The sequence below is a fragment of the Symphalangus syndactylus genome, chromosome 3, assembly GCF_028878055.3.
Source record: "Symphalangus syndactylus isolate Jambi chromosome 3, NHGRI_mSymSyn1-v2.1_pri, whole genome shotgun sequence".
Taxonomy (NCBI): Eukaryota; Metazoa; Chordata; class Mammalia; order Primates; family Hylobatidae; genus Symphalangus; species Symphalangus syndactylus.
In genome coordinates this window covers 129198812-129209569 of record NC_072425.2, presented here as the reverse complement: position 1 = coordinate 129209569, position 10758 = coordinate 129198812, and the positions used below count along the sequence as shown (strand labels likewise).

General features: G+C 41.4%; 1 pseudogene; it reads left to right on the top strand.

Annotated features, from left to right (window-relative positions):
• The first annotated feature begins 9467 nt into the window (after positions 1–9467).
• LOC129478571 (small ribosomal subunit protein eS6-like) lies at positions 9468–10134 on the top strand (annotated as a pseudogene).
• The last annotated feature ends 624 nt before the right edge of the window (positions 10135–10758 follow it).

Here is a 10758-nt window from a genome sequence, read left to right as displayed (position 1 = left end):
ATTGTCATTTTAACAATATTATTCTTTCAATCCATGAGCATGGAATATATTTCCACTTTTTGGTGTCCTCTTCTATTTCTTTCATCAGAATTATATTTCCTTGTACAGAACTTTTATTTCTTTGGTTAGACTGATTCCTAGATATTTTATATTTTTTGCAGCTATTGTAAATGGGATTACTTTCTTGATTTATTTTTCACATTGTTCACTGTTGGCACACATAAATGCTACTGATTTTTGTATGTTGATTTTGTAACCTGCAACTTTACCGAATTTGTTTTATGTTCTATCAGTTTTTTGGTGGAGTTTTTAGGTCTTTCTAAGTAATGAGATCATGTCCTCTTCAAACGAGGTTAACTTGCCTTCTTCCTTTACAATTCGGAAGCCCTTTTATTCTTTCTTTGCCTAGTTGCTCTGGCCAGGACTTCCAGTATCATGTTGAATAAAAGTGATAAAAGTGGGCAATTCTTATCTTGTACCAGTCTTTAGAGAAAAGGCCTTCAAATTTTCCCCTTTCAGTCTGATGTTAGCCATGAGTTTGACATAGATGGCCTTTAATAATTTGAGGTATGTTTCTTCTATATCCATTTTGATCAGGGTTTTTATGATAAAGAGATGAATTTTATCAAATACTTTCTGACATCTATTGAAAAAATTATATGGTTTTTGTTATTGATTCTGCTAATATGGTACATCACGTTTATTTCTGTCGATTTAATCATTTTTGAAGCATCCCTGGGATGAGTCCCACTTGATCGTAGTCAATGATCCTTTTGATCTATTACAGGATTCAGTTTGCTAGTGTTTTGTTGAGGATTTTTGCATGTATGTTCATCAGTGATATTGGTCTGTAGTTTTCTTTTGTTGTTGTGTCCTTGTCTAGTTTTGGTATCAGGGTAATGCTGATTTCATGAGTTTGGAAGTATTCCCTCTTCTTCAATTTTTTTTTTGAAGAGTTTGAGTAGGATTGATATTAGCTCTTCTTTAAATGTTAGGTTGAATTCGCCTGTGAATCCATCAGGTCCTAGGCTTTTCCTTGATGGAAGACATTTTATTATACCTTTGATCTCATTACTAGCTATTGGTTTGTTGAGGTTTTCTACTTCTTCACAATTCACTCTTGGTATGTTGTACATAGAAAATGAAAAGTATAATTTCATTTCTTCATTTATTCATTGCTTCTAGGTTTTCCAATTTATTAGCATATGCTTGTTCATAATAGTCTCTAATGATTCTTTGTATTTCTGAAGTCTCAGTTGTTATGTCTCCTTTTTTCATTTCTGATTTTATTTATTTGGGTCTTCTCACTTTTTTTCTTAGTCTAGCTAAAGGTTTATCAATTTTGTTTATCTTTTCAAAAAACCAATTTCTCATTTTGTTGATCTTCTATACTTTTTTTTTGGCTCAATTTCACTTATTTCTTCTCTGATCTTTATTATTTCTTTCCTTCCACCTATTTTGGGTTTGGTTTGTTCTTGCTTTTCTAGTTCCTTGAGGTGCATTATTGGATTGTTTCTTTGGAATATTTCTACTTTTTTGTTATAAGTGTTTTTGCTATAAACTTCCCTTTTAGTACTGCTTTTGCCGTACCCTATAGATTTTGGTATGTTGTATTTCCATTTTCATTTGCTTCAAGAAATTTTTAAATTTCCTTCTTAATTTCTTCATTGACCCCTTGGTCATTAAAGAGCATGTTGTTTAATTCCATGTGTATGCATATTTTCCAAGGTTCCTCTTGTTATTGATTTCTAGTTTTATTACGTTATCTTCAGAGAAGATACTTTAACCCATCTCTACCAAAAAAATGCAAAAATTTAGCTGGGTGTAGTGGTGTGAACTTGAGTCCCAGCTACCTGGGAGACTGAGGCAGGAGGATCACCTGAGCCCAAGGAGGTCAAGGCTGAAGCGAGCTGTGATTGCGTCACTGCATTCCAGCCTGGGAGATAGTGAGACTCTGTCTCAAAAGAAAAAGGGCAGGATGGGGGAGGGGACAAAAAGCATTCTTAGTTTAAGAATAGGTTTTGCTTTAAAAATCATAGTACACTCATAAATTCTTGCTGAAATCAATAATTACACAAGAGAATAACAATACTAATAGTCTGTCGTAAATTGATCACAAGCCTTTTTAATAAAGCACTTTTTTTGTTTTTTTTATTATACTTTAAGTTCTGGGATACATGTGGAGAATGTGCAGGTTTGTTACGCAGGTATACATGTGTCATGGTGGTTTGCTGCACCCATCAACCCATCATCTATATTAGGTATTTCTTCTAATGCTGTCCCTCCCACTGCCCCCTACAGGCCCCAGTGTGTGATGTTCCCCTCCCTTTGTCCATGTGTTCTCATTGTTCAACTCCCACTTATGAGTGAGAACATGTGGTGTTTGGTTTTCTGTTCCTGTGTTAGTTTGCTGAGAATGATGGTTTCCAGCTTCATCCATGTCCCTGCAAAGGACATGAACTCATTCTTTTTTATGGCCACATAGTATTCCATGGTGTATATGGGCCACATTTTTTTTATCCAGTCTATCATTGATGGGCATTTGAGTTGGTTCCAAGTCTTTGCTATTGTAAATAGTGCTGCAATAAACATACGATAAAGCATGTTATTTTTAGCCCTTATGTAATAAAAAATCAGGTTCAGTCACATGCCACTTACAGACTCCAGTTAACAAGAGCAAGGTCTGGTATAAAGAAAGTGACTTTTGGCTGGGCGTGGTGGCTCATGCTTGTAATCCCAGCACTTTGGGAGGCCGAGGTGGGCGGATCACGAGGTCAGGAGATCGAGACCATCCTAGCTAACACAGTGAAACTCCATCTCTACTAAAAATACAAAAAATTAGCAGGACGTGGTGGCGGGCACCTGTAGTCCCAGCTACTCAGGAGGCTGAGGCAGGAGAATGCGGTGAACCCAGGAGGCGGAGCTTGCAGTGAGCCGAGATCGCGCCACTGCACTCCAGCCTGGGCAACAGAGCGAGACTCCATTTCAAAAAAAAAAAAGAAAAAGAAAAAGAAAAAAGAAAGTGACTTTTTATTCCAAAGCTAGCTTAGAGGAAGATGTAAAGGCTCCTGCCATTCAGGGTACCACTTCCCTTTTGGAGCAGAAAGCAGGTGCTTTTAAAGGTGGACTTGGCATGTTAGATGAACTTGCCCTGTAGGGAGTAGCTGGGGAAGGGGAGGTAAAAGGTTATAATTGCATTTCTGAAGAGCCATTGGGAGCAGGGGGAAAGGAGAAAGAAAAAAGAACAAATAATAATAATTTAAAAAATAACTCTTTTTCTTAGACAAACAGGAGTACTCAGTTACACTACTATCCTATATCAGCAAGCATTATGTTTGAGGTAGGGGTGTTCCTCTTCTTGCTTTCTGAGGACATCCTACTCTTTAATAAAAGTAGTTTCTAATAAACCATCTTAACTTCACCAGACTCTGTGATTCACCCTGATTTCTTTCCTGTGTGAGGTCCAAGAACCCGCACTTTGGGTCTGGTCTGAGACCTCTTTCCAGAAACACAAAGACATCAACCTGCTCTCAAATGCGGGTGGAATATGTTATACCCCACAATCTGGTTAAGTTGCATTTTTTTCTTTTGCAAACACCATTTTCTCCTTCAAGAATGGAGCCTTGACTCTCCTCCTAGTAATCTGGGAATTACTGAGGGTTATTACGGCAAAAAATTAGGAGGCTCATATTTGCTAGAAAATAAATACTGCCTCAGTGTTACCACAAATGAGGTCAGTTCCACATTCCAGAAGGAATCCTGCTCTCAGGGCCAAACAGAATGATAAAGAGCATTCTTTGCAAAATCAGCTGAGGCTCTCCCTGCCTAAGACAAATCTATTCTCCAACAGCTGGGAGAGAGACAAATACATGGAACCTTTATTTTTTACCCTGCTAAAAGGGAGGCCTCTTGTGTGGTCATGAGGATGGCCATGTACCAAAAGGGATGGGATTTAGAGTTCTGGCTTATCTTTACCTAAATCAGTAGTTGAAGACTAAAACAAATTGTATCCACAAATAGCAATGGAAAATTCCCAGGAAGATAAAGTTAGGCAGATAAACAGCTTTGAAGGAATACTTATGAAATTTTATTTTATGTTGTAGTGGTTGTTCTCTAAGCTGAATTGCATAAAGAATAACACCTACCTGAATGATGCTCAAAAAGTTTGGCATTAGACCAGATGCAGTGGCTTATGCCTATAATCCCAGCACTTTGGGAGGCCAAGGCAGGAGGATCACTTGAGCCCAGGAGTTCAAGACTATCCTGGGCAACATAGCAACATCTCTCTCTTTACTAAAAATCTATCTATCTATCTATCTATCTATCTATCTATCTATCTATCTGTCTGTCTGTCTGTCTGTCTGTCTGTCTATCTATCTACCTATCTGATATAAATTAACCAGGCATGGTGGTATACACTTGTAGTCTAGCTATTAAATCTCAAAAAATTTACCAAACCAGATTACCAGATTCAACCACTTCTTTAGAGATGGCAGGCACATTCACTCGTTCTGTAAATAATTATTCAGCACCTGTTGTATGGCAGGCATTACACTAGGTCCTCGGGAGACAAGAATGAACCAAACAGACAGGGCTTCAGCCCTTGTGAAGCTGACACCCTCGTGGTTGGGATAGACAGTAAACTAGTGAAAAAGACAAAAGGAAGCAAATATACACAACTTGCAAGAAAGAGGAGTATATGGTATTGTCCTAGAATACAACAGGGTTCTATCTATATGGCTGGCCTGAGGAAGGCTTCTCCAAGAGGGTGACATGTAAGCTGAGATCTGAAGAATGCTTAGGTTTTCTGCAGGGGATTTGGGGGAGCAGCAGTTCAGGGAGAAGGGCAGTAAATGCAGAGCTCTAGAGAAAGGAATGGAATTGTTGCGTCCGAGGACTTCAGAGCAGGCTAATGTAACCAAAACATAGTGAAGGGCTTGAGGCTGGGAAGCAGGCAGGGACTGGATCCTATCAGGCTTGGTAGATAGCGTGGGGAGTTTGAATTATATTCCAAAAGCAGGAGGAAGCTTTCAAGTGGTGATACGGGGGGAGGGAAGTGACAAGATCTGATTTACTCTTTTAGGAAGATCCACAGGATTGTGGAGAACTAAAGGGGAAGGCAGAGACCAGTTAAGAGGCCGTGTCAGTCACCCAAGCAAGAAGCAGTGGCGGTTTGGACTCGTGTGGTGGCATCAGAAATGAGAGATACAGCCAGGCGCGGTGGCTCACGCCTGTAATCCCAGCACATTGGGAGGCCAAGGTGGGCAGATCACCTGAGGTAAGGAGTTCAAGACCAGCCTAGCCAACATGGTGAAACCCCGTCTCTACTAAAAATACAAAAATTAGCCAGGCATGGTGGCACACAACTGTAATCCCAGCTACTCGGGAGGGTGAGGCAGGAGAATCACTTGAATCTGGGAGGCGGAAGCTGCAGTGAGTCAAAATCGTGCCACTGCACTCCAGCCTGGGTGACAGAGCAATACTCAGTTCCCCCCCACCAAAAAAAAAAAAGAAACGAGAGACAGACAAAAACCATTATATATGTTGGAGGTAGAACCAGAACTTTCTGATAGATTAGATGTAAGAGGTGGGAAGGGGAAGGAGTAGGTCAAAAAGAACTCCCAGGTTTCTCACTTGAAAAAATGAATAGGGCCAGGTGCAGTGGCTCATGCTCATAATCCTAGCACTTTGGGAGGCTGAGGCAGGCAGATCATTTGAGGCCAGGAGTTCAAGACCAACCTGGCCAACATGGTGAAACCCCGTCTCTGCTAAAATTACAAAAACTAGCTGGGTATGGTGGCGGGTGCCTGTAATCCCAGCTACTCAGCAGGCTGAGGCATGAGAATCGCTTGAAACTGGGAGGCAGAGGCTTCAGTGAGCCAAGATCACGCCACTGCACTCCAGCCTGGGCAACAGAGTGAGAATCTGTCTTCAAAAAAAAAGAATGTTTGGTAGTGGCATTATTAAGGAAGAAGGGCAGACGGACAGGTTTTGAAGGAGAAACGAGAAATTCATGTTTGGAAATGTTAAGTTTGAGGTGCCCACAGGACACCCATCAGTGGCTCTATCTGCGGTCAAGTCAAGTTTTTAATAGGTAAAAGACACACTAATCCCTTTATTTCTTTAGGTTGTTTGTAACCACAGTGCTTGCATCTATGAAGATACTTGTGAAAAGTGAAAAGGGTTTGAAAACTTGGTTCAGATTATTATCACACTAACTTAAGAATTTTCACTGAAGAGTAAACTGGCTTGATAAGGGCAAATATGGGCTTAAGTACTCATTACTTGTTTCTTGGCCTTTGTTTTTTTTTTTTGTTTTGTTTTGTTTTTTTTTTGAGACAGAGTCTTGCCCTGTTGCCCCGGCTGGAGTGCAGTGGAACAATTATGGCTCACTGCAGCCTTGATCTCCCAGGCTCAGTCAGTACCCCCACCTCAGCCTCCTGAACAGCTGGGACTACAGGTGCATGCCACCATGCCTGGCTAATTTTGGGGTTGTTTTTGTTTTCATAGAGATGGGGTTTTGCCATGCTGCCCAGGCTGGTCTCAAACTCCTGGGCTCAAGTGATCCACCCACCTAGGCCTCCCAAATATACAGGGTTACAGGCATGAGCCACTGCGTCCTGCTGGGCTTCTTCAAGAATACAAGGCTTACAAGCCTGGGAGGTGCTTCTTTAGCCAAGAACTACAAAGAAAGGTGGGTAGGAAGAACACTGTTCTATTTCTTTTTTAAAATTATTAATTCTTGGCTGGGCACAGTGGCTCATGCCTGTAATCCCAGCACTTTGGGAGGCCAAGGCGGGTGGATCACCTGAGGTCAGGAGTTTGAGACCAGCCTGGCCAACATGGTAAAACCCCATCTCTACTAAAAATACAAAAGTTAGCTGGGTGTGGTGGCGGGTGCCTGTAATCCCAGCTACTCCGGAGACTGAGGCAGGAGAATCACCGCTGGAACCCAGGAGGCGGAGGTTGCAGTGAGCCAAGATCACACCACTGCACTCCAGCCTGGGTGACAAGAGCAAAACTCCATCTCTCTCTCTCTATATATATATATATATAAATTCTTCTGTCTCAATGGTTGCAGAACACTGGTGGAAATGGGTGAGTCCATTTTTGAAGAGAACAAACCAACTGACGGCTACTTGAAAGCAGAAATGCTGCTTTGAAAATCATGCAGTGCAAGAACCACCTTCCCTTACTTGTGTGGCGACAGCAGTTCTCTCTGCAGCTATGTGGAGATTTTAATGGTGTTTATCTGGGACACTTTCCAGAAGTGTCTTGCAGCAGAACCTTGCTATAAAGTTAAATTGTGTGAAACTAACAATGATTTTTCTACGTGCAAGGGAGGTTAGAAATATCCCAGACATAACAAAAGCAAAATGAGCACAATCTGTTTCCCATCTTTAAGATAGTTTCAATTCCAGAGGGAATTTAAAAGTTTGGAGTTTAAAAAGCTAAACAGATCATTTATCATAGGTCTAATGTATTAGTGACCACATGTACACAACTGATCAAAGCATCCTGGCTATTTTTATAACTCGCTGGTAGTTCCTACCTCAATTGAGGTAATACAAATGATCGTTCAGCTCTGGTCGTTATGTTCACAGAGATATGGTGATATTTTTTAACTTCTCACCTTAGAATTGGTTTTAATTTCAAGAGTTGTGTTTCCAGGATTTCTATATTCCTCTACCACCCACAATCTCCACAATTCCCACTGTAAACAACAGCTGCTGCTCTGATATTTCACTCCTGTGAAATGAAATGTGCTTTACTTCCCTGGCATCAAAAAGGGCATGATATACACTCCTTGCCTACCTCTCCAGTCTTATCACCTGATATCTCCACATCAAAATGTGCACATTAGCAATATATGTATAATCCCCTCTCCCTGAGTGTGGACTGGATGGAGTGACTTGCTTCGAAGGAGCAAAATACAGAAAAAGTGATTTGCTTACAAATGACTGTGCCTTCGATCTTGGTGGCACTCTCCCTTGCCCTCTTACCTGCTCACTCTGCTGAAACAGGCCGTCATGTTGGGAGACGCTCTGTGAAGAGGCCTACACAGCAAGAAACAGAGGGAGGAACTGAGGCCTCAGTCCAACCACCAAGTATGGGAGTGAGCTGGGAGGCGAATCCTTCCTGGTCAAGCCCTGAGGTGACTGCAGTCTTATGAGTGACTCTGAGCCAGAGGTGGCCTTCTGGTGTGCAAAACTGAGATAATAAATGTGTGCTGTTTTAAGCCACTATGTTTGGGAGTAATTTGTTACAGTAGATAACTAATACATCCACCCAGCAGGGTGGTTATGAGGATGAAATGAGGTCATATAAGAAGTATTTAGCAAAATGCCTGACACCACAGTGGGCACTGCACAATTAGCTCGATTCTCCTTCTTCCATCTATTTCCACTGCCACCGCCATGGTCCAGGCACCCATCACTTCATGTCTAGATTCCTGCAACAGCTTTGCAAATAGTTTCCTCACTTTCCTTTGTCCACCTGGTTATCTTCTTTAAAAAACAAACAGCTTGCTTTTCCTCAAAAGATAAAGACTGATTGACATTCAAGGCCCTCCAGGCTGTCCCCAGCCTGTATTTCCAAGTTCATTTCTCATTACACTCTCACACCTCACTACCACTCTACTAAGATCAATATATTCACTATAACCCAAATATATTTTGTATATTCCCACCCTAGTAACTGTGCTCACGAAATTTTACCCATTCAGTATTCATTCCCTCTTTCCTCCTGAGTTCCAAACCACCACTCTCCCTACCCCATCACTGAAAGTACCATTCCTCCACTAAGCTTTTCCAAACCTCATCACCCCATAATGACTTTTTTCCTTCTATACATTAAGAATATTTACTCATTTGGCACGTAGGAACAAAAGTTCTCTTGAAGCAACTCATGAACAAATACCTGGAGTGTTAATGTTATTATGAAAAATGTTTTCTAATATGGTATCAGATCTGCAAAATTCTGCATTTAAAAAAAAATGTGGCAGAGCGCAGTGGCTCACGCCTGTAATCCCAGCACCTTGGGAGGCCGAGGTAGGCAGATCACTTGAGGTCAGGAGTTCAAGATCAGCCTGGCCAACAGGTGAAATCCCGTCTCTACCAAAAAATACAAAAATTAGCCAGGCGTGGTGACATGCTCCTGTAGTCCCAGCTACTCAGGAGGCTGAGGCACGAGAATCACTTGAATCCAGGAAGGAAAGTTTGCAGTCAGCTGAAATTGCACCACTGCACTCTAGCCTGGGAGACACAGTGAGACCCTGCCTCAAAAATAAATAAATAAAAATAGAAATGAAAAATGAAAGCAGAAGTCGGGCCTCTTTTTCATGGTACCTCAGAGGCGATCAGCTGCTTCAAGATGCTTCAGTGATGTGGTAGGGAGAAAGGTGGTTTGGAACTCAGGAGAAAAGAGGGAATGAATACTGAATGGGTAAAATTTCAAGATAAAAAACAAACCGTGCTTTCTATGGGAAGCGTATGGCCACAGAAGTTGCTGCTGATGTTCTGGGTAAACACTGGAAGGGTTATGCAGTCTGAATCAGTGGTGGGAACAAGGTTTCCTCATAAAGCAGGATGTCTTGACCCATGGCCGTGTCACCTGCTGCTGGGTAAGGGGCATTCCTGTTACAGACCAGGGAGAACTGGAGAAAGAAAGCAATAATCTGTTCAAGCGTGCATTGTGGATGCCAATCTGAGCATTCTCAAATTGGTTATTGTTAAAAAAGGAGAGAAGGATATTCCTGGGCTGATCCTATGGTATTCATCTCCTGGGGCCCAAGATCTAGCAGAATGCACAAACTTTTCAATCTCTCTCAAGAAGATGATGTCTGCCAGTATGTCGTAAGCAAGCACTTAAAACAAAGAAGGTAAGAAACCTAGGACCAAAGCACCCAAGACTCAGCGTCTTGTTCCTCCACGTGTCCTGCAGCACAAATGCCAGCATATTGCTCTGAAGAAACAGTATATTAAGAAAAATAAGGAAGAGGCTCCAGAATATGCTAAACTTTTGACCAAGAGAATGAAGGAGGCTAAAGAAAAGCGCCAGGAACAGATTGCCAAGAGACGCAGACCGTCCTCACTGCAAGCCTCTACTTCTCAGTCTGAATCCAGTCAAAAATAAGATTTTTGACTGGGCACAGTGGCTCACACCTGTAATCCCACACCTGTAATCTCAAGGTGGATCATGAGGTCAGGAGATCGAGACCATCCTGGCCAACATAGTGAAACCCCATCTCTACTATAATACAAAAAATTAGCCGGGCATGGTGGCGCGTGCCTGTAGTCCCAGCTACTCAGGAGGCTGAGGCAGGGGAATTGCTTGAATCTAGGAGGCGGAGGTTGCAGTGAGCCGAGATCGCGCCGACAGAGCAAGACTCGGTCTCAAAAAAAAAAAAAAAAAAAAAAAAAATTAAATTGAGTAACAAATAAGTAAGATCAGACTCTCAAAAAATCTGGAAATACTCAAATTGTCCCTTTTCAGAGTCTGTGTTTTGGAGTCAGAAAGACCCTGAATGTTAAACATCCGGTTTCCAATTTATTTGCTGAATGATCTAAAGCAAATAGCTTAAACTCTCTCAACTTTAATTATCTTACCTAAAGAATGAGAATACCTACCTTGCAGGGTATTTGTGTGAATTAAAACATAAAGTGACTTAATAAATAATAGCTATCTGCCTTTCGAGTAATCAATACAAAACATTCTACATAGAGAACATTCAAATTAATAACTAAAATACATTCAAAT